At 36.5% G+C, this 24042-nt stretch overlaps 1 pseudogene; it reads left to right on the forward strand.

Moving 5' to 3' along the window:
• Nucleotides 1–7194: 7194 nt before the first annotated feature.
• LOC141499044 (isocitrate dehydrogenase [NAD] subunit alpha, mitochondrial-like) lies at nt 7195–23249 on the forward strand (annotated as a pseudogene).
• Nucleotides 23250–24042: the final 793 nt, after the last annotated feature.

A 24042-nucleotide genomic window follows, 5' to 3' on the forward strand; every position in this document is an offset into this window, starting at 1 on the left:
GTCCCTTGCCTCTGTCTTTTACATATCACTTTACTTATCACTTATTTGTCACTTTAATCAGTTCTCTGTGACTTTATTTCTTCAAGTATAAAATAAGAGCGATAGACCTTATGACCCTTGAGGTCCTTTCCAACTGAAAATCTATGCCTCTGTGACCAGGTTTCTGCTTTTAATAGGCTAGGCAGGATCGAGGGAATACCAGCATTCTCATTGAAAAAAATCAGTTCTTCCAAAACCAAGGGATATATTTTACTTATCAAACTTTAAGAAAAGAAACCAAGACCAGGTTCCACTTGACTTGGAATGGAAGAGTGGGTAGCAGCTGAATCCAATTAACTTTTCACAAAAGACCCCCAGCAAGATTTTGGCCTCTGAAGTGTGATAAGCGTTACCTGTATTACCCAGATTATTTAATTTTCAGAAATCTTGTTCTTTGGCCCTATTTAGATCCAGCCCCCTCATTGTGGAAGCTCCTACCTCTCCAGATTCACAGCCTTGAAAATCTAAAACATATGCCGCAGAAATTTTGCATTGAACTCGACAAGAAATCCTGTTTATTCAAAATTACTCGTCATTTCCAATGATCCCCACTGTCTACAATGAGTGAAACATATTCAAAGCCTGTGAAGTTTAGATGTTGTTTACCCAAGCAGCTCACTGGAATGTCAGGCCAAGCAAGAAAAATTTCGAAGCTCCCTACTCCTGTAACTGTACACTGCCCTCACTCACAAGCTGGAACCAACTATTGCTATTCAATATTACCACAGGGCCTGGGGAAAGTTCTTAAATAACCCTGCTTTGCTGTAAGAGTGCACAAGGAGTAGAGGAGGCAGTAAAGGAAGATAGGGGTTTGCATATCCCTAAGAATGCTAATTGGGTCATTCACAAAGGTAGGGCATTTCCAAGGATGTGAAACATCCCTATATTAGGAACATGGAACCCATGTGTGTGAGATAAGATAACCAGACCAAGCAATTGTCTAGGAAACACAGGGAAGAAAATAACCTTTTACTTTTAGAGGGGGCCAGATTCATTCTTTGAGTCTATCCAAGAAAATGTGGGCCAAGTTAAGATTTCACATTGGTTGCTCCATCAGTTCTGGTTATTTCAGAGGTCTTGAAACAACACACATTTGTTGTTTCTAGACTAAAATAATAAGGCAAGTTGCTAAGTGTCAAGCAAGAGGTTGGCTTATTTTCTTCTTTGTTGAATTTATTTCCTGCCAGCTTACAGTAGCACCCACATAATGAAGCCTTCATTCAGAACCAAATATATCTGTTAGATGTGCTGTTGAAAAATAATATTAAAAAAAGAAAAATAACATGAAAATGAGGAAATCAAAATTCAGTGCAGGTACAGTAGAAGCTTCTAGGGATGGTTCCTGATCCCAAGTGTCTGCCTTGGGATAAGAAATTGAATTAGGCATTTTCCTGGAAGAGGCAGGTGACTGGCTCCATTAAGCTAGTTGATGGTTTATTGTCCTGTTTGAATGAAGAGCTATTCATGGTATCTTTCCTCCTTTAGGTTTTACTCACTTAAAATCTTATTATGCCCCATGTGATCGAGCCACATGAAAACAACATGACTTGATTCACTTTGTATGAAGGAAGATAATTCCTACTGAAATTGATTATATCAGTAACCAGCCTCTAAGTGGATGCTGAGTTTAGAATATTGATCACTCAGTTCTGAAGGCTTATGCTTGCCAAGTGGTTTTTTTTCCCCTCAATCATTTGATTATATATTCCTTGAAATATTTGAAATGTATTTGCATTCCAAGAAGAGATGGTGATCAAATCTTCCGTGTGACTTCTAGGACAGCTATTATCTATGTGAGCTAGATATAACCAGCTAGCAGAATCAGTATGGGGTCTAACAGGCTCAGAATGATAAAGTGATATATTCAAGGTCTCACAACTAATATGTGTCAGAAATTGGATTTGAATTTAGGAATTCATGACTCTTTATCAAGTATTCTGTCAATCATAAAGTTGTAGAATTTAAGTTGTGGATAGGATGAACCTTCCTAAGAATACTAAAAATTTACACAATGTCACATCAATTGCTAAATAAAGTGTCAATTGAGAATCTATTAATGTTCAACCACTGATGCTTTTGTTGTGGAGAATTCAAAGAAGTAGCAGGTGAGGTCCCTAACATATTCAATCATCACGATAGGTAAGGGAAAAAAAAACCCAAATCATCTTCAATAGCTTTTTCTTTCATGAGAAGTCTCTCTGTGTGTCTTCTGGACAAGAGTGTTCTTGTCTCAATTAGAAGAAGCTTCCTCCTGCTAGGCAACAAGCTCTTTGAAAATCCAAGTGGTCCTTAGAAGCTGGTGCCTTTAGACTTAAATTTCTTACTTGAACTCTATTAAAGTTTTAATCTGACTTAGTATCATTCTGAACTTCTACTTATTAGTTTTATTATCAGAATTTATTTAGATATCATCCTTTCTATAATCTATCAAGACCTCTCAAGTTTTTGTCCCACCTCTTTCAGTTTTGACTGCCCCAGGAAAATGAGAAGACAAGAAAAAAATTCCAGAAACTGCTCAGCTTAGGGGACAAGATGATTTTCACTGCCAAGTCTAACCATATTTTGAGATTCTCATTTATAAATAGAGCAGCCAAAATCTTTCCATTCTTTGAATCTTTCCTTTATTCTAAAAATGGTTGCATAATACAATGAGCAGTTAAGACATAAGATCAACTAGAGAACTCCAAGCTAACAAGACCTATCTCTTCATTTATCTAACTTCTGAATTTCCAGTTTTTCCATGAAATCATCCCCAAATAACAGAAAAAGAAGTAGAAAATTTCTCTTGGACTAACTCTTTTAAAAAACATCAACAGGGCATACACATTTTAAAACTCTTTTAGAGCAAGAACTGCTTCTCATTCATGTAGACAGTGATTTTAGGTCTTGAAATGGACTTGGGAGACCATCCAACACAACCCACACCTGAAGGGAAATTCTCCCTACAATTTTTCAATTAAATGACCTTACAGTCTGCTTGAAGTTCTCAAGAGAAAACCAAAGCAAATTACTCAGGGTCACACAGTTAGTATCTGTCTCTCTAACGGGGAAAGTGTTAAAAGCACTTCCTAAAAATAGAAACCTTAGACTACTTTGGAAATAACCAGATCAGCTTAGGTACAATTCCAACAACTATTATTAACAAGCTACTGAGTAATCTCTATGGATGGTATGTATACTTTAACCAATGCATTCCATAATAGCTCCAGAACATACTATCATTATGCCCATCTCCCTACAATTAACTCTCATGTGCTAATCCCTCCTCTTCCAGGTGGATACTTAATATCAAGTATCATAATAAATGATCATGTTCTGCCTTTTACCTTCCCCGTGAGGGCTCTATACAGAATGAGGAAATAGTTGGCATATTCCTTGGTTCTCCATCTTTATGTAACTTAACCCTATATACTAAACCAGAATTCAAATGTTTTCCTTTCTTTAAGGTAAAAATCCAGATATCATCCCAAGATGGGAGCTCATGGTTCTCCAAAGAGACATTAGGAGTACTTTATTCTTACCTACTCCTCTTCACTTCCAGATCCCAGATCTCCAGCCAGGACTACCAGAATTGAGGAATGGTACCAGAAGCTCTGAGTTTCACCCTCACATCTGTCACTCTAGGAGTCACCTCAAGTGAGTCTCAGAAAATCACTTAATGTCTCTATTTTTTTTATTCATCTGTGAAGTGAAAATTTAATTGGAACTTCACAGAGTTGTTGGAAAGAAGAAAAGAGTCAATGTTTAATATAGATTTTTTGCAACATTAAATATGAATTATATATAATATTATTATTCTCATAGAATGCATCCTTTGAAGTCTTGACATCCTTTGGGGTCTTGGTCATTTATAGACAAGGTTCTTTGTCAGAATCTAGTTAGGGAGTGAAAGGGAAAGGAGAAGAAGCAAGAGACAAATATTGGAAGCAATGGAGAACTCTCAAACAAGCAAAGATGTCCAAACATATTACATATGAAAGCACATACATACCATCCACATATACCATGCCACTGAACTTGGAACACACCCAATTTGCCCCAGCTGCAGTAATTAAATATGTCTTCAAGCAGTCACTTATAGTAGCCATGAAATATGATCAGAGAGGAGTCAAATTCCTTACCTGTTAGATGCTGAAGCTGAAATCTTCAAGAAACAAATGGATTTTTCCCCTTAATGCCGATTCAAAGAATAAGTCATTTCAAAGCATACACTTTTACATCTTCTGTGTAAGTTCATAAGCCAATATCAAATCTAAATTAAATTGGTATCTTTCAGGGATAGGTGTATTCTCTGAGGAGGGATGTGGGGGGGAGAAATAAAATTCAATTTAACTGCTGGTGAAATTTTAAAAATATTTCAACATTTTCTAGTAAAACTGACCAGCTTGCACTGCAGACACTTGGTTTCTTGAATTGATTAGGAAGACATTGAAAAGAATAAACTTAATTTGAAGAGTGAAGTGAGCACTCATAGAGGACAGAATAACAGAATTTCAAAATTAGAAACTAATTTAACTTTTTTTTTAAAACCAGATTTGCGACTGCATCTATGTGGGAAGCTTCTAGTCAGGAACTCCCTCTAACAATACCAGTCTTCACTTTCTTTTTTTATATTTTTTAAAAAAATGTATTTAAGGCAATGGGGTTAAGTGACTTGCCCAAAGTCAAAAACAGCTAGGCAATTATTAAGTGTCTGAGGTTGGATTTGAACTCAGGTCATCCTGACTGCAGGGCTGGTGCTCTACCCACTGCACCACCTAGCCGCCCCATCTTCACTTTCACTGCAATTTATAGACTTAGAGAATTACTTAAGTACATTAGTGCCTTAAGGGTAAGTGACTCTATGAAGGTCACTTGGCAGAGGCAGGAACTGAATTCAACTTTTCCTCACTGAGGCAAACTCTCTCTCTACTGTGCAATACTATCTGTCCAATCCATATGTAAAGCAAAATCCTCTTGGCAGTACATCCAGTCTTCAACTAAGGCCTCAAGTGAGAAAATGACCATTATTATTATTATCATTATTATATGCCCCTTCCACCCTTGGCTGGCTCTAATGGTTAAGAAGTTTTTCCTTACATTGATCCTAATTCTGTTTCCCTGTGACACCTACCTTCTAGGTAACTTCCAACTCTGCCCTTCTGGGATCAACCAGAAAAAAAAAAACTAATCCCCACTTCCCAAGACTTTACCTAAAATACTCAAAGACAGCAATCACACACCCATCCCCCAAACCTCACTATCCTGACTACCTTCTCTGGACACTGGTTTTTCAGTGTCCTTCCTGATGATGGTTCCAAGAACTAAACACAATACATACTCCATTAGTGATCAAGGGCTTAGTAGCATTTGTTTTGACTTTTTTTAGTCCTAGAAACTCTTTTGAGGGAGCTCAGGCCTATTATTTCATCGATATAATAATTTTCCAATGAGAAAGTAGCTTCTGCTAATGCTTATCAGTTCCTGTCATACAGCTTCTAGTTTGAGAGAGGTCCATAGGGGACTGAAAGTTTAAGATGTAGAAACAAGGTCTCTCTTCAAACAGCTGTATATGGCATTCTCTTTATTGGCTGCCAAATCACACCATTGGTTCATATTGACCTCACAGGTCATTATTAAGTTTATCAGTTTGTGCTTATCACACACACACACACACACACACACACACCCTAGAGGAGTGGTTAAATTCAAATCTAATCTACTTAACAAGTATATGTTGTACATTCATTCTATACCTCACTGGACAGTTAGGAAGGGAACTACAGAAGGAATGAGACAGAGTCCCTTGCTTAACAAAAGATATTTTATGATCCACACCAAAGAAGTGGTAAGGACAAGAAAGATGGAAGAGCTTGAGGTGAGCTGCAAGTATCTAGGATAGCTCCCTGAAGGAATTAATATTTGAGTTAGAACTTGAAAGAAGAGCAGGATTGTGGGTTTTTTTTTAGGTTTGTATGGGCAGAACCCCAAAGGAGTCTCATAAAGCCAGGGCAAAGAACCAGTCACCACCATGAGTCTTAATTCCTCTCTGCTTATGTTTAGGGCTTTCTTTTAGATATTCAAAAATGTGAGTATGGGATCATCCTTGCAGATACTTTGATTCTCCCATTAATCAATCAATCAATTAAGAAAGATTTAAGCTTCTGTAAGCACTCTTCTGGGAAGGGACAATACAACTAGAGAAGTGAGATAATCCCTGTCCTTAAGATGACTGCAGTGGCATAAAATATTCACAATAAGTAAATATAGGATAAACACAAAGCGATTTGGAAAGTGAAGACTTACAGGTGGGAAAACTGAGAAAAGTCTCTTGAAAGAGCTAGGCCTTGAGCTGAAATTTAAAGGGAGTTAAGGTTAACAAGAACTAAAAGTGAGAAAGTGAGAAAGGAGATTGCTCCAGGCATGAAGGTCAATCTGTGAGAAGGCAAAGACTCAGAAGAAAGAATCAGTGTGGTTGAAGCATTGTCTGTGTGAGAGGAGAGGAATACATTAAAACCCTAGAAGGACTTTGGAGAGCCCCTAAAACTTCTTGAGCAGGGAAGTCCATGTTCAGAGCTCTGCTTTAGGAATGTCAATTTGGCAGCTGTATGGAGGATGGTTGGAAAATGAAGTGGCTATATGTGAAGACTCATTAAGTGGTTATTGTGATAGCCCAGGTGAATGGTGATGAGGACAGGGATCAGGAAACTCTCTCAGGGATAATATTAAGTTCTTAAAACTAGATCACAAAATCTTGGAAAAATAGGAGTAAAGGACTGGGGTATAAAAAAGATTTGTGGGCACAAAAGATGCTCATTTCTCCGCAACTCCTAGGGAATATCCTTCTGTGAAAGTTCTCTTTTCTCTGGAAAGTAACTAATTGATCAGAATAAGTATTACAGTTTTGTTTTCCCTTAGCTATAATCTCCTAAGAAATGACCCCCCCCCCCAGCTAGGAATTTTAACCAGTTAATCACTAACGTATGTCATAAAACATACAATCTCATGTTTTACCTTCAATGAGCATTTCAAATGTGCAACTGAAACTTCAATTTCCTCCCCCTGTCCCTTGCTTTGCAGGTATTGGAGCTCACCCAAGGATGATGGATAAAGGGACCCCAGATTTACCCCCACAGTCTAATTTCACAGACATCATTATACTTTCCTCCCACAGAAATGGCCATGGATGCTCAGTCAGCCCTCTGTTTCAGAGGTCAAAGTCAGTGGCATGCTGTGGTTGAGACACCTGTGACCCAGGGAACCCTCCATCAGTATAGCAGCTCAAAGATGTCATCTCCAAGGTGACCCAGTTAGTGAGGGAAGCATACCAAAGAATCCTGACATTTTCCATGGCTTGTTTAAAGGAAAACCTAAGAAATAATAGAAGGTTACTCAGGGATATCCACATATTTAACAGGAACCCATATTTTAAATAGGATGGATACTAAATCCATCCAATTCTTGGAATGTTACTACTCTCTTAGGAACCCAAAAGAAGTTTCTGATGTTTGCCCATAAATCTCTCAGACCTAAAATACCTAAAATTAGTTTCTGCTCCATGGGAACATAAAAATGATATGGCTTTCTTCTTTGACATGTCAGTTAATAAAAAGTAGGAAGCTGAGATGGAGAATGACTGCCATATTTCCAAAGAGACCTCTCATTAGAAATGGGAAACATTTTAATTACCTGTTTGGGTTTTTGTTTTATGCGTATATGTTGTAAGGTTTTTTTTTTAAGTTACACTCAGGAAATTATATCATTAATCATGCCCTTCTGGACACTATATAGACTGAGGCCAAGTAACACTATAATTTTTAGAGTCTTTTTTTTTATTTTAAGGTTTCTAGGAAAAATTTTAATATTATTTCTATAATTTTAGAGGATTAAATTATCAACTTTTGATTCATAGAGAAATATGGTCTGGAAATTCCAATCTACTCATTTTACAGATGAGGAACTATATTGTAAGAAGTCAAGTCACTTACTCAAGGTCACATAGTAAGAGGCAATGTATAGATTCAAACCCAGGTCTTCTAAATCCACCACTCTTTCCACTGTACCAATTACTTTGCTTATATGGAGCTTAGTTCCTTCACTTATGAAATATAGTAGCTGAATGTGGTGTACCCTCAGGGACCCTCTTTTAGTTCTGAAGTTCTATAATTCCATGTCCCAGGAGGGCATCTCGCTGGAAGACAAGCTTCATATATCAAGGCCCAGGGATCAAGAGGACCGCTTGCCACCCACACAATCTGAGGTTAGTTTGAAGAGGATTCTTTACTTAGGGCTTTAAGTTCAAAGATACACTCCTCTATCTCAGCCCTTGGAAACTCCAATAAGGTGAAAAAGGCAAGATGAGTCTGAGGGAAAGAAGAGGAAAATCAGGCTAATTGAATCTGAGCCCTAGAAATTCTTCTAAGTTCTTTCTAGGAATCATAGAGGAAAAATCACCTCCATATCTCAATGGTCTGTTCTCCCCAAGAATTATTGTTCTTGTTCCAGAGCATCTGTTCTGTGTGGTCCCAAATTCATTAAGTTCTCTATTCACAGATGTGTGGGCTAGACAATAGCACAATTGCATTCACGGGGTGAATAAACAGACTCAAAGAGTAGCCAGTAATAGTTTGATGTCAGCTTGTCTGATCTCCAGAAGAGTACCCCAGGGGTCTGTGCTTTGCCCTGGGCTATTTAACATTTTTAATAATTACTTGGATCATTATCAAATCTGCAGATGACACAAAGTTGGGAAGGATAACTAAGCATGTTAGATGAGAGAGTTGGGATCCAAAAAGATCTTGGCAAGTTAGAACATTGAGCTGAGACTATTAAGGATTAAGACTATTAATAAGGATAAATATAAAATGTTAAATTTGGGTTCAAGAAATTGACATCACAGATGAAAGATGGGGGATGCACAGTTAGAAAAGAGAAAAATTGTAAGAAATTGAAGGTACAACAGTTGTAATATGGTAACCATAAAAGTTAATTGTATCTTGGGCTTTGATTCATAGGTTCAAGAAAAAGGGTTAGAGTCCTGCCTTACTCCTCCCTGTTCTGCTTATATCCGGAGTATTGTTCAGTTCTGGGCACCAGATTTTTGAAAGAACACCAATAGGCTGCCGGATATTCAAAGGAAAACAATCAGGATGATGAAGGATCTCAAGTCCATGTCATATGATGATAGGTTGAAGAAAATAAAGAAGTTTAGCTTAGAAAGAAGAGGTTGGAGTTTAGTGGAAGACAGGATTTGTCTGCAAGTATTGAATGAAGGATCATTCTATAGAAGAGAGATTAGACTTATTCTATCTGGGTGCAGAAAAGAGAATGAGCAGCATTGGGTGAAATTTGTATAGAGATAAATTTAATTAAGTTTGAAGTCAGGAGAAGCTTCCAATTAGAGCCAGTCAAAAATAGAATGGGCTACCTTGAGAGGTAATGGGGAGGGGGGTCTCCTCCCTAGAAATCTTCAAGCAAAATTAGATGACCACTTGTTGAATTTATTAAGTATTAGGTATGTCATGGGAAGGTTTCTTCTGTTTTAAGATTCTGGGATTCTTCATCAAAAAATGTAAACAAGGTTGATATCCTATAAAATATTAATGACTTGAAAGCAATGTGATTTAACTATCAACTAAATTCTTCTGGGAACCCAGCTTTGTTCTATGTTACTCAACAATGAATCAAAGATTCTTTTCACTTATCAAATGTAGGAGAAAGAATGATGTATCATTGAGACTAATTATTCAGATCTAGTTCTTTCTCTAGGGAAAGAAGCCTTTGGAAATTCCAAACCCCAAAAGGCAAAAATGAACTATAGCCTAGGTTGCTGAAAAACCTTGGGACTGGGCAGCCAAGCTCAAGCAAACTAGTTTTTCCATCAGTTTTCTTTAAGTGTTAGTCTAGCCAGAGTCCTGTAAATCTTGGTAGTGGCCTTGAGCGGAAAGGGCAAGGACACTACTCATTAGGCTTGAGTCAGTTAAGCAATGACACCACAGGCACCCAGAACACTTGTCGCCAATGTAATTAGTGTTTCATTTTCCCAGGCCTTCATTCCAGTAAAAATGTTTGGTTAGGTTTGGGATTTTTGCAAACCACAGTGACCCTCTGAAGACAGCCTAGATCCTTCTTCATTTTAGTAAACTCAGTCAAAGATCATAGGATTATAGATTTAGGGCTGGAAGATACCTGAGAGGTCATCTTGTTCATCCTTATCCATTGATAGTTGAGGAAATTGAGTCCCAGAAATGTTAAGTTACTTAAAGTCAAAAAGATACTATCTTTGCAACAGAGCCTGGAATTTTTTTTAACTTCATGGGATTTTTTTCCAATTGCATATAACGATAGTCTTCAACCTTCATTTTTATAAGATTTTGAGTTCCAAATTTTTCTCCTTTCCTCTCTTCCCTCCCCTCCCCAAGACAGAAAACAATCTAAGTTATACATGCATAATCATATTAAACATATATCCTTATTGGTCAAGTTGTGAAAGAAGAATCAGAATAAAAGAGAACAAACCATGAGAAAGAAAAAAAAATCAGAGTAAAAATAGCATTCTTTGAAATGCATTCAGACTCCATAATTCTTCTTTAGCATTTTCCACCAGAAATCTTTTGGTGCTGTCTTTGATCACTGCATCATAGTTGATCTATCATAGCTGATCATCACACAATGTTGCTATTAATGTGCACAATGATCTGGTTCTGCTCACTTCACTAGCATCAGTTCATGCAAACTTTTCAAGGTTTTTCCGAAGTCCAACTGTTCATCTTTTCTTATAGAACAATATTACATTACAGAACATAGAATATAGAATATTTCTTATAGAACGATGCCTTCCATTCCATTTATATTACCATAACTTGTTCAGCAATTCCCCAATTGATTTCCAATTCTTTGCCACCACAAAAAGAGCTGCTCTAAATATGTTCCTTTCCACTTTTTTAAAACATCTCTAAAGTGGTGGTATTGCTGTATCAAAGGGTATGCACAGTTTTATTGCCCTTTGGGCATAGTTTCAAATTGCTCTCCAGAATGGTTGGATCAGTTCACAACTCCACTAACAGTGCATTAATGAACCAGTTTTCCCACATCTCCTCTAAAATTTATCATTTTCCTTTTCTGGTAACATAGTCAATCTGATAGATGTAAAATAATGTCTCAGAGTTGTTTTAATTTGCCTTTTTAATCAATAGTGATTTAGAGCAGTTTTTCATATGACTAGAAATAGCATTAATTTCTTCATCTGAAAACTATCTGTTCATATCCTTTGACCATATATTAATTGGGGAATGACTTGTATTCTTATAAATTTGCCTCTGTTCTCTGTATATTTTAGAAATGAATCCTTTATCAGAAACACTGACTTCAAAAATCGTTTCCCAGCTTTCTGCTTTCTTTCTTTTTTTTTTAGGGGTTTTTTTTTTTGCAAGGCAAATGGGGTTAAGTGGCTTGCCCAAGGCCACACAGCTAAGTAATTATTAAGTGTCTGAGACCGGATTTGAACCCAGGTACTCCTGACTCCAAGGCCGGTGCTTTATCCACTATGCCACCTAGCCGCCCTCTGCTTTCTTTCTAATCTTGTTTATCTTAGTTCTGTTTGTGCAAATATCCTTTTTAATTTAGTGTAATAATAATTATTCCTTTTGAATATTAAAATTATCTTTTGTTTTGTCATAAATTCTTTCTCTCTCCATATAGCTGACAGATAAATTACTCCTCCTCTCACCCTTCATGTCTAAATCAGGAACCTATTTTGACCTTATCCTGGTTTATGGTCAGAGTCTGGGTTTTGAACTCAGATCATCTAAATCCAATGTATTAATCATAAAATTGTAGCTATAGAAGTAGAAGAGATATCACAAGCCACTTAGTTCAGGCCTTCATTCTATAAATAAAGGGATGGAAAAGATTAAGCAACTGTTTAAGTGACAATGGTAGTAAGCAAGGTTCTCTGAATGGAAATCCAATATCCTTTTCACTGGATCATGTCACCTTGTAAAAGGATGACTTGTAAGGCCCCTTCTAGCACTAAATCTTATGACTCTATTAACTTATTTTAATCAGTTATTAAGCGTTTTTAAGTAACTACTATGTGTCAGCATTATGCTAGATACTGGGAATTTAAAGACAAAAATGAAGAAATTCTGCTCTTAGGGAGCTATCCCAACTCTCTTCCCAGCTGCCCTCTGTGCTTATATCAGGTAAGTGTCTATTATTCCATGGAAGGATAAATGTGAGGAAATAAAAACCTTTTTAAATTTAAAAAAGCATTCATTTCTGTTAAATCCCAGAAATTCTTGGCAAAGCTTTTTTCTTCTTGTTTTCAAGTCTATGAGTATTTGAATGGGAAATTTAATCCACATGTTTCTTCTTCTCATATACACTTAATGCATCAAAATACTATCCCTTTGAAGTCCAAACAGCCTATTTATAACCTTTTTCCCTGGAAATGGAAAGTCATATTTGGACAAGAACCAATGAGCATGAACCCTCAAATGCTCAAATACCTTTCAAGACACTTGATAGGTTTGAATGGAATGTACTCTTCTCCCTCCAAAGACACCCTACATGTTTACAAAACATAAGGGATCCTTCCACACTATCATCCATGTCTTGATTATCTACATTTGGATCTAAGCCAAGGCTGTAGCAGCTATCTTGCTGGTGAATCAATCATCGAAATCTCACTTTTGGTTAAAGAAGAGAGAAGGGACAGTTCTCTAATTTGTCCCGAAACCTATATGAGAGAAATGGAATTTTGCCAAGAGGGACAGTAAGCATTAGTGGAAGTGCCAAGAAGTAAATCTAGATTCCTGATTGGTGCTGAGAATGGAAGTGACTTTCTCAAGAAACCTAAAAGAACAGTGCTTCTGTTCAAACATTTGGATTTCAAGTTCCCACAATTGCCTTTCCATATGTTGTTAGTTCCACCACTTCTCTGTTGCTCAAGCTGAATCTTGGCACCCTGAATCCATGCATCTCCATCAGTGTCCCCTTCTAGTTCTAAATCTATATCCCTTTAATCTTCCTCTGGGAGAAGGATATAATACTCAATTGAGGATAGTCAAAATGAAGGACAAGTCAAGGTATCCAGAGAGAGTTATACCCCTGGTGGACTATTTCAGACTTGTTGAAGACTCCTCCCTAGGCTACCAACAGGGGCTCCAAGCTAGGAGGAGGTAGGAATTACCATTAAGGCAGGTGAGTTTAGGAATGTCAACAAATAACTAAAATGTATCCATGGCCCTGGCTTCCTTCCAGAGTCAAATAGGAAAGATTTTTGCTGTTCCTTTAAACAGTTTACTCTAGGCTTCCACTTCCTTCCAGTTCACTTGGACTCACTACAGCTGCCTGAGAAATTATCAGTGTCACCTTCCCACTAGAGGTTTTCCTAAACATTTATTTAGTAAAATAAATGAAACCCACATCCTAGACAACTTGCCCAGCATAAATCATTATTTACTTTAAGTGGGCAGATAATAATAACTTACATTTATAGAGTCTTTCACAGTTTATGAACAACTTTGCACACAATCCAGTTAGGTAATGCTAGACTGTTATTTTCATTTGACAAACAGGGAAAGTGAGGCTCAGAAAGATCAGCTGGTAAGTGTCAGTGGCAAGACATAAACTCATGCCTTCATCTTACAAATTTTAGGGATTTTTCTATTAGTTATTTGCAAAGCAGGACTAAAACCCAGCAAATTAACATTTCCTATGCATTCAATCAAGTTTTGTAACTCAGAAAAATCCTGGTAAATGCATTTCAATTTCAGTCAGTTAACAAGCATTTATGAAGTACACACTTTATAGTAAGCACTGAGGATACAAAAATCAAAGGACAAAAACCATCTCTGGCCTCAAGGAGCTCACATTCTAATGGGGAAACATCTGTGAATATTAAACACATTAAAACTATAGACAAAGTAGATGGAAGGCAATTTCAGAGAAAATGTGATTCCAGCTGGGAGGACCAGTCAGAGAAAGTCTCTTGCAGAAGAAGGGACTTGAACTGACAATGAATGCCAAAACTCAGCAGGAGCTTACTTGTACATGCCCAACCTCACTGGGAATTAAGCAGCTTATAGCTTGTTGACTAGAATTCCTGGGTTTCACAGAACAGCCCCAGATGTAACAATAATTACCAACCCCTATTGCCCCAAATGAAAACTGGATTCCAACATTCCAATGGCCATGATGAATGTTAGCAAAATTCTGTGTCATTCAGGGGACTTCAGGGAACAAAGCATGTTGACCTTTACCTTTAGGTCACCTTGGTAAAAATCTCAGTATGTCAGGTTTCTCTAAACCAAAAACCAACAGTAGAAAAACCAGACCCTCATTTATTTTTTAAATAGCCAACACAGCCACAACTTCCATGTGTTTCACAGAGCCAAAATACATGCTATTGCTTCTGTTATCTGAAGGATAAAAATGGAGACAGGTGAGGATTACATCATTTGCCAAAGGCATTGGCAGACCTGGTATTCGAATTTCCAAAAGATTATTTCACAGGCAGCTAGGTGGTGTAGTGGATAAAGCACCGGCCTTGGAATCAGAAGTACCTGGGTTCAAATCTAGTCTCACACACTTAATAATTACCTACCTGTGTGGCCTTGGGCAAGCCACTTAACCCCTAAAAAAAAAAAGATTATTTCACCTACCAGATGTATTATCTTCCATAGGCCATGACTTTTATCTTAGAATCAGTCCCCAAAAGGGACCTTAGAAGTAGACTACTTCAACCCTACAATCCTTCCATGAACCAAAATGTCAAACCTGCAATCTTGAGAACTTGATTTGAACCCTACCACAGACACTTATTGTATGACCTTGGGCAAGTCATTTAATTTCATCTAGACATAGTTTCTTCATCTCTAAAATAGAGATGAAATAGCACCTAGGTCATAAGGCTGTTGTGAGATAAAATGTTTTGTAAACTTCAGAACACTATATTATTCTGAATATTATTATTATTATTATTATTATTATTGATCTATAAATGGGAATAATTCTATTGGCATTATTAAATAGTTGTAAAGAAATACTTTGAAAACTCTAAAATAATATTTATTTGAGAAAGACATTAAATAAAACATGAACTAATTGGAAGGGAGAATTCTTGATATGGAAATTCTACCCAGAAGAAATATAGGCTAACAGTACCATATTTCAAAATATATTAGAAAGCAGTAGTCATCAAAATAACCAAGTACTAGTTATGAAATAGAGTAGTGGATCAATGAAAAGATGAAGTACAGAATAAGGTAAATAACCATTGTAATCTAGTGTTTGATAAACTCAAAGATTCTACCAGGGGGTTGGGAAGGGCAACGAGAAATCATTTGACAAAAATTATTGGGGAAACTGTTAAGCAGTTTGACAGAAACAGCACAGACCAATATCTCACAACTTATATCAAAATAAAGTCAAATGGTAAATGATCTAGATATACATGGGGATATCAAAAGTATATTATGGGAGCATGAAAAAATTTACCTGTCATGGATCCTCAGATAAGAGAAGATTTTATGATCAAACAAGAGATGGAGAGGATCATGGGAAGTAAAATGAATATCTTTCATTATATGAAATTTAAACATTTTTGTACAAACAAAAATTATCTAAGCAGTAAGTTGGGGGGGCAGGAGGAGAGAAACATTTTAGCATATTTCTCTAACAAAGGTTTCATTTCTCAAATATATAGGAAACTGAACCAAATTTATAGCAATAAGAGCCTTTCCCCACTTGATAAATGGTCCGTGCATATGTATAGGCAGTTTGTAAAAGAAGAAATCAAGGCTAGCAGTAGTCACAGAAAAATGCTCTAAATTACTGCTGACTAGGGAAATACAAATCAAAACAACACAGAGATAACTATCTCACACCTATCAGATTGGATAACATGACAGAAAAAGAAAATGATAAATGCTGGGGGAGTATCTCAAAATCAATACACTAATTCACTATTCATGAAATTGTGAACTGGTCCAACTGTTCTGGAGAACAATCTGGAATTGTCATAAAGGACTATAAAACTTTTCATATCCTTTGACTAAGCAATACCATTGAATAGGTCTGCATCCCAAAGAGGTTGAAAAAAATAAAAGAAAGAAAGGAATATTTATGGCAGCTCTTTCTGTGGAAATTTAGGTGGTATCCATCAATTGAGGAATGACTGAACAAGTTATGTTATATGATTGTGATAGAATACTATTGTGCTTTAAGAAATGACAAGCAGGGGTGGTGCAGTGGATAAAGCACCAGCCTTGGAGCCAGGAGTACCTGGGTTCAAATCCAATCTCAGACACTTAATAATTACCTAGCTGTGTGGCCTTCAGCAAGACACTTAACCCCATTGCCTTGCAAAAGAAAACCTAAAAAAAAAAAAAAAGAAAGAAATAACAAGCATGATGATTTCAGAAAAACTGGAAATACTTCCATGCATTGATGCAAAGTGAAATGAGCAGAACCAGGAGAATGTTGTACACAGTTAAAGCAATATTGTAATGATGATCAACCATGAAAGACTCATCTACTCTAATAAAAACAATAATCCAAACCAATTCCAAAGAACCCAAGGTGAAAAATGCTATCCACTTTCTAAGAAAGAACTAATGAACTCAAAGTGCAGAATGGAGTACTTTAATTTTCTTGCTTATGTTTTTGTATTTTTTTTACATACAAGATAGCTAATATGGACATGTTTTGCATGACTTCGTGTATGTAATAGATTAGGTTTGCTTTCTTTGTGGGTAGGGGAGAGGTGGGAGGAAAGGAATGAATTTGGAACTCAAAATTTTTAAAACTGAATTTTAAAATTGAAACTCCCTTCACAGGGATACTGAGCCATTAAGTAAAAATTTAAATTTATTTTTGTCACATAGCCAATATATATCCAATATATGTATTACATAGCTAATAACAGTTACATTTGTCACATAGCCTATATATATATATATCCAATATATAGGACTTAAACTCAGATTTCCCTGATTCTAATACACAATGGTCTATAATTACTAATCTACTATATTGAGTTGCCACTCTTTTTGTGAAACATTACTAGAAACATAATTTCTAGAATAAGAGGGACATACGAAAGTATTCCTAAGAGATGTCTAAGCATAGAGCATTGGACTATGTGAGTTTGAATCCAGCTTCCAATGCTTACTGGTTGAAACTGGGCAAGTTACTTAAATACCTCAAATCTGAAATGGAGATGGTAAAAAATAGTACCTAACTCACAATGATGCTGTAAGGATCAGCTTATGCAAAGCACTTTGCAAAATTAAAAGTGCTATCTAAATGCTAACTTTAATTATTTCTACTTCTACTATGAGGAAACTGAGGGACAGTGATATTAAATGACTTTTCAGGTTCATACAGCTAATTATTGGCAATGCCTTAAAAAAATAAAAGTGTAAAATCCAGGAATTCTAATTTCTGAGGCACATCTCTCTCTACCAGCAAGATAAATATTCATGAGCAGTAGGAGAACCAGATGATGGTCCTTTAAACCAAATATTCTGCTGTCTAATTGCCATATAACCATCTTTATTTTCAACATTCATAGTAAAACTAACATTTATAAAATATTTAACAGGCTTCTTAAGCACTTTCCCCTCAGATACACTATGAAGAATGAATAATCCTCTTAAATGACTTGCTCAAGGTCATTCAGATACTGAATATTCAAGCCTATTTCTTTTGATTCTTTTTCGGAGCATCACTATACCATGGTGCCTCAGGCTTGCTTCCCTCTAAAGTAGGTAGTGTCCTTAATGAGAAGAATACTAGATTTAGGCTTAGATAAAGGCAGGCTCAAATGCCATCCAGTTATAGTACTTACTTCTTCTGTAACCTTGAACAAAGCACATAAGTCTCAGTTTCCTCCCCTGTAATTTTATGAGGTTGCACTAGCTGAGGGATTCTTAACTTTGGGTCCATCAACTAGGTTTTTAAAACTAAATATATATATATATATATATATATATATATATATATATATATATATACACACACACACACACACACATCTACATATATGTATATATATATATATTTTGCATGACCTTGTGTATATAATCGATAATGTACATATATGTAGATTGTGTGTGTGTGTGTGTGTGTGTAATGTTTGTATGTGTGTGATACCTATTTTAATAAAACTGGGTTACTTTGTAATCTTATGTAGTATAGTTTATGCATTTGAAAACATTCTTAGGAGTCCATCACACACATAGACACACACACACACACACACACACACCCCTAAACCAAATGATCTTTTAAGTTTCATCCAACTCTAAATCTATGTTCTTATAAGAAAAGTAAGGATTAATTTCAGATGTGAGAACAAAACCATTTGTAACAACACAGGATCTCAAATGATAACTAAACCTGGGATAGCAGAAATGACATTGGTTTATTCATTGAGTCCTTCTCTGATGCCACCTCCATGGTCTGTCTCTCTGTCTCTCTCTGATTGGAGGGCTGGAGAGTAGAATACCAAACTCTTCCCAATGCCTTCCTTTTTTTGAGGACAAAAACTGGAATTCTTGGTTCACTCTTCTCTGTATCTGCTGCTCTGTCTCATGACAACTCCACAGAACAAAAACCCCCTCTACAATTTCCACTAACCCCATACTTTCCTGCCCCCTTTTCTGTATTGCAGTCTGCAAGTTCTTTGAAAGGAGAGACCAATTTTTCTTTTTATTAATTGAGTGCCTATCACATAGCAGACAATAATTAGATTGGTTTGAATTGGAGTCCAATCACCTAGGTTGTATCATAATTCTATTGCTTAATAATATGTGTGACTTGGAGAATTTGGGTGGTGAAAAGATGAGATGTGAAAAGAGTTTCAAGTCAGAGGAATGGAGGTCACTGCCACTGCTCACCTGTGTGAGCTAGAGCATAATACTTTAATCTATCAGTTTCCTGATATGTAAAATGAAGATATTAGACCATCACCTTTAAATCTATATTATTAATTTGAGGGATGAGGTGAAGAGTTTAAGGGAATCCAGACTCATGGTTTTCCACCCCACCTGAAAAATGGGTATAAAAATAACATCTACCTAGGTGGCACTTCAGTTGGAATAATGGGCCTGGTGTCAGACAATGCTGAATTCAAATTGAGTCTTTACTAGCTGTGCAATGTTGGGAGAAGTCACTTAATCTCAGTTCCCTCAATTGTAAAATGGGATAACAACAGCAACTACTTCTTAGGTTGCTGTGGAGACTAAGCTAGATAATATATATAAAATGTTTTGTATAGTATCTGGCACATAACAGAAAATTAATAATTATCCCCTCCTCTCTTTTCTCTTATGTCTTATATAAAATGAGATAACAATTTATATCAAATGAGATAACATCCATTAAATGCTTTGCAAACCTTGAAACACTTATTTAAATGCTGGATGTGATGATAATATAATGAATTCCTGATTTGGCAACATTATCTGCCAAAGCAGAACACCAACTTGTATGTATCTCACTTAAAGGTGACACAGTCATTCTACAAGTAATATGTTAACTACATATGATAAATGTAATGTTGAGTACAGAAATAATTGCCCTAAGCAATTTCTAAAAAGAATTAGCCTAAAAAAGGATATAAAGTAATTGTTTTGTCTAGAAATTAGAGAGATATATGCTCTAGTACAGGGCCCTGCAAAACACAGATGGGTTAATGGAAATCTTCACTTCTAGAGGAGTGTCCTTTGTAGAATCTAGACCTCTATAATGTACATTCACTGGAGGGAAATTCTATACTCCAAGAAACAAGTGCAGCTCTTGGCTGGCAAGGTCTCAGATGAAATATCTGCCAGTCATCTGCATCTGTCAAAAATAAGAAAAATGATAAACATCTTTATGTGAGAACTAGAATATAAGCTCTCCCCAAGACTGCACAATCTCAAGAACTGGCACTTTATTTCAACCTGAAGAAATAATTGCTTTTAATAAGCCAGTTATCGTGGAAGGATCAGACCTAGGAAAGCCAAATTGCTATCATTTAAGGTGCAGGGCATACAAATGTGATTTGTTTGGGGCTGAAGAAACCACAAGGAACCCAAATAACCACATTTTCCATGAAATATCACAACTCAGATGGAAGAATTTAGGAGGTCATGACCTTAGTCCATCAAAGTGTATATAATGTCTGGCATATTAAAAAAATATGATGGATTCATTTTGCTCAGGTTTTTTCCCCTTCTTTTAAAGAATGGTTCTATATGTGAGCCTAAAATGGAGATTTGACAGTTATCTGGTTAATTTAATCAATCCATGGAGACAGATAAATCAAAACTGATTCAAGTCAAAAAGTCCTTTTCACCATCTGAATATTCATTGGTTCACCTAAGTACTGGAAACTCGCTAGAGAGACATCAAGTCTGCACTTCCTTCTGTGATGCCCTGGCACCATCTGAGGTTTGGATTCCATTTTGTGCTTGGACAAAATATGCTCCCCCATCTAAAAGGACAAGACAATCTATTCCAACCTTGTAAACAAAATTCCCCCTTCAAAAAAATCCTCATAATCTTGGTATAAAATCTTTCCAACCTGTCCTCCCTTCCTGAGTAACCCAGATGGTAAAGTAACATCATTGACAAATATATTCCTTTTAATTTGCCCAACTCAAATATTTACTTATCCCACAGAGTGGGCCAGTAACTAATTACAAAGTTGATCTGTGAAGTTCACTTTTTGGGCATTGATAAATGTATCTACTTTTATGTTCAAGAATTTGAGTTGGCTACAGGTCTGGTCTTAATTGTATTTGGGGTAAGGAAGGACACTTTTTTCTCATACTGTGTATTATTTCAAGTTAACAGACTACTTAACAACATGGTCAGTTGCTTCAGTAGCCTTCAAATAGGGGGGAAAAAAAACCCAACCTATGTGGAGGGATGCAGTTCAAAAAAATCTAGTCATTTGACTTCAAACCACTTGGGGTAGGGAGAAGTGTGAGTTTCTCTGACTTAAGTCAGTCTGCTTTGTACAGACTTCAAATGTATTATGAAAATGTAATATATAAAAGAAGAAAACAATAAAATAATTTGGTTTCAGCAAAATCTGAGTATCTTCAGTCTTGAATTAAAGAAAGCAATGAGGGGTAACTAGATGACAAAGTGGATGGTGTGCTGGTCTGGAAGTCCAGCGATCCAGAGTTCAAATCCAGTCTCAGACTCTAACTAGCTGTATGATTCTGGACAGGTCACTTAACTCCATTGCCTCCATAAAAAACAAAGAAAGCAATGAATCCTCAAAAAGTTAAAGCAAAGACTTTCCACCCTCCCCTTTGCCTCATGGATTTTTGTTCTTGCTGTCCTAAATTTAAACCTAAAAGTTTCTCCTCCCTTCTGTTCCTCTATATCATAAGTTCTTGCCAGCTTTTACAAGCTAACTCAAATGTACTTTTTCCAGGAGATACAGTATAGAATAACATAAAGGACCCTATGTTTGCCATAAAAAGTCTCAATTTCCAGTTTCCCCAGTGACTACTTGTGTGACCTAAGGACAGTGGTTTTCTGCTTAGTTTTTAGTTTTTTCATCTGTGAAATGAGGGAGTTAAGCTTAAATAACCTCTAAGGACCCTTTCTATTCTAACAGCCTAGATGTCCTAATTTCTTTCATTCTTCATGCACTATTTAATTTTGCAAATATTGACTTCATTTGACATGTATTATTCATTAAAGTTGTTGTGTTTATCCTTCCTACTGAAAGAGGACCTGTGATATCATGAGATTGATGTCATGATTTTCAAGTGAATTGGATCTAAGTGAGGCAGAGCTGTGCAAAGTTATCACCTTCACTCTCTCCTCTAGAGTCATCTGGGTCCAGTGACAAGATATTAATCAGGGAAACTGGAGAGGGCTTCCATATAGTGTGGGACCTTGGTCTTTTTAAACCAAGGTCTATCTTAGGTCTCAGTTTGTCTGAGACAACACCCAGTCAGTAATTAAAGGCTAGGTAAGGACAGGCAAAGGTGGCCTAGCTTGCCTTCACAAAAGAATTAATCTGGGTGGGGAAGGCCCTTAGAGTTTCTGGACTGAACAGAAACAATTGCTATTTATCAGTTTTATGAAATCACTGCCCCACCTCCCCTTTTTGCCCATCCCCTGCCCAAGGGCAGGGCCTAGGTCCTCCTAATATGTAACCTTCTGTAGCCTGGGCTTAAGGAGCCTACAAGATGGTTGTTCCAAGTATATTGAAAGGCATCTCCACTGCTGGGGTCTTCAGCAACCCAAAACAGGCACAGGTAAGTGATCTTAATTCCAGGAGATGGAATTGCACTGGAAATTTCAGCTTCTGTTAATGAAGATTTTTGATACTTCCAAAGTACCCATTCTGTGAGAAGAATGTCTCTGCCATAAAAGACATGTAGAAAGATGAATAATTTCTTCCTGAAGCCAAAGAATCCATGGACGAAAACAAGATGAGATAAACAGCCCCTAAAAGAGACCAATCCTTCTTTGAATCTGCTGCTTCATAAAACTTTTGACCTTTATAAAAATGTGCATCCATGTACCTCCATTAAAGAATAGGAAATTCATTTCATGTATATAAATATATCACAATTTAGGAGGACATCAAAAGCAAATACATCCTTGAGGATGTGTTGATGATGATGTCAATGAGTATGGAACTCATCACTGAAGAAGCAAGCATATTTGGTGCCAGATTTGCCTTTGAGTATCCAAGGAACAGTAACTGATGCAATGTAACCATTTTGCACAAAGCAAACATCATGCTAGTGTCAGATGGAATTTTTCCTTCAAAAGTACAGTGAAATTGTAGAAAACTACAAAGCTATTAAATTTAATAAGATATTTCTTGATACCATATATTTGAATATGGTACCAAGATTGCCCCAGTTTGATGATCTTGTGATCCAAACCTATATGGATATACTTTAATGATTTATGCTTTGGCCTGATAGGCAATCTTGGTATCACACTCAGTGGAAACATTGGTACCAAGGGAATCTTTGAATTAGTTCATAGAACAGGCCCAGACATTGCTGGTGAGGACACAGTCAATCCCACTGCTCTGTGATGCTACTGCAGCAGCATATGGGAGGTATGACCATGTGGCAAAGATCAGGACAGATTGCTTTGCAACAATTAAAAAGAGTTTGACAAAAGATTTCGGAGGAAATGCTAAGTGTTCAAACTTCACAAGCAAAATCTACTGCCTAGTAAAAGATGTAAATTAAGTGAAAGTTTCTCCTGTTAGGCACTTTTGAAGCAGTCATCCCTAATGTACACAACAGGAAAACTTACTGTGGACTATCCACCACTCATATATATTGGAGTTATATATTTCTTGACAGAGCAAACTTTCTTGACAGTCATTTCTTAATGCATTCTATGCCCAGAAACACAAGTGACCTCTGGAAAATGCTTTCAATGAACTTTTTTCAAATGCTTTGTTTTATTTATTGAATGTGTGTGTGTGTCTCTGGTGAAAATGTATTTTGTAAGGATAGATTCCTATCCTATCATTTTCCATTGTTAACCATTGTATACTTCAGTGAGAACAATTTTTCCCCTTCAACTGAAAGACTTCCTATAAATATTAAGATATTGAATTAATAGGAAAAACATTTTAAAGAAAATTACTATTTTCCATGGAGTTGCGTAGAACTAAAAAAAGATATTAACATAGCTAAAGATAACATTCTTATAAAAATAAACAGGTATGGGGCGGCTAGGTGGTGAAGTGGATAGAGAATACTCAAGAGTTTTATCCTTTTACAAAGAACCCCTTCAGCGTGGCCAGACTATTTCAATGTCCTACCCACAAGTTAATTTCTATTGTGAAAATATAAAGTACAGGGAAGCTCTCACCTGGATACTAACAGAGCTTACTGGGGAAGCTTATGTATTAGCTGGTTGCTTTTCACATCACAGACAAGTTGGATATGTTCATTTTTTAATTTGGATCGATTTTCTGGATCAAAAATTAGTTTCTCCAAGGGATGTAAATGATCCTAAGAGAAAATTCTC

Source organism: Macrotis lagotis, chromosome X (genome assembly GCF_037893015.1).
Source record: "Macrotis lagotis isolate mMagLag1 chromosome X, bilby.v1.9.chrom.fasta, whole genome shotgun sequence".
Classification (NCBI taxonomy): Eukaryota; Metazoa; Chordata; class Mammalia; order Peramelemorphia; family Peramelidae; genus Macrotis; species Macrotis lagotis.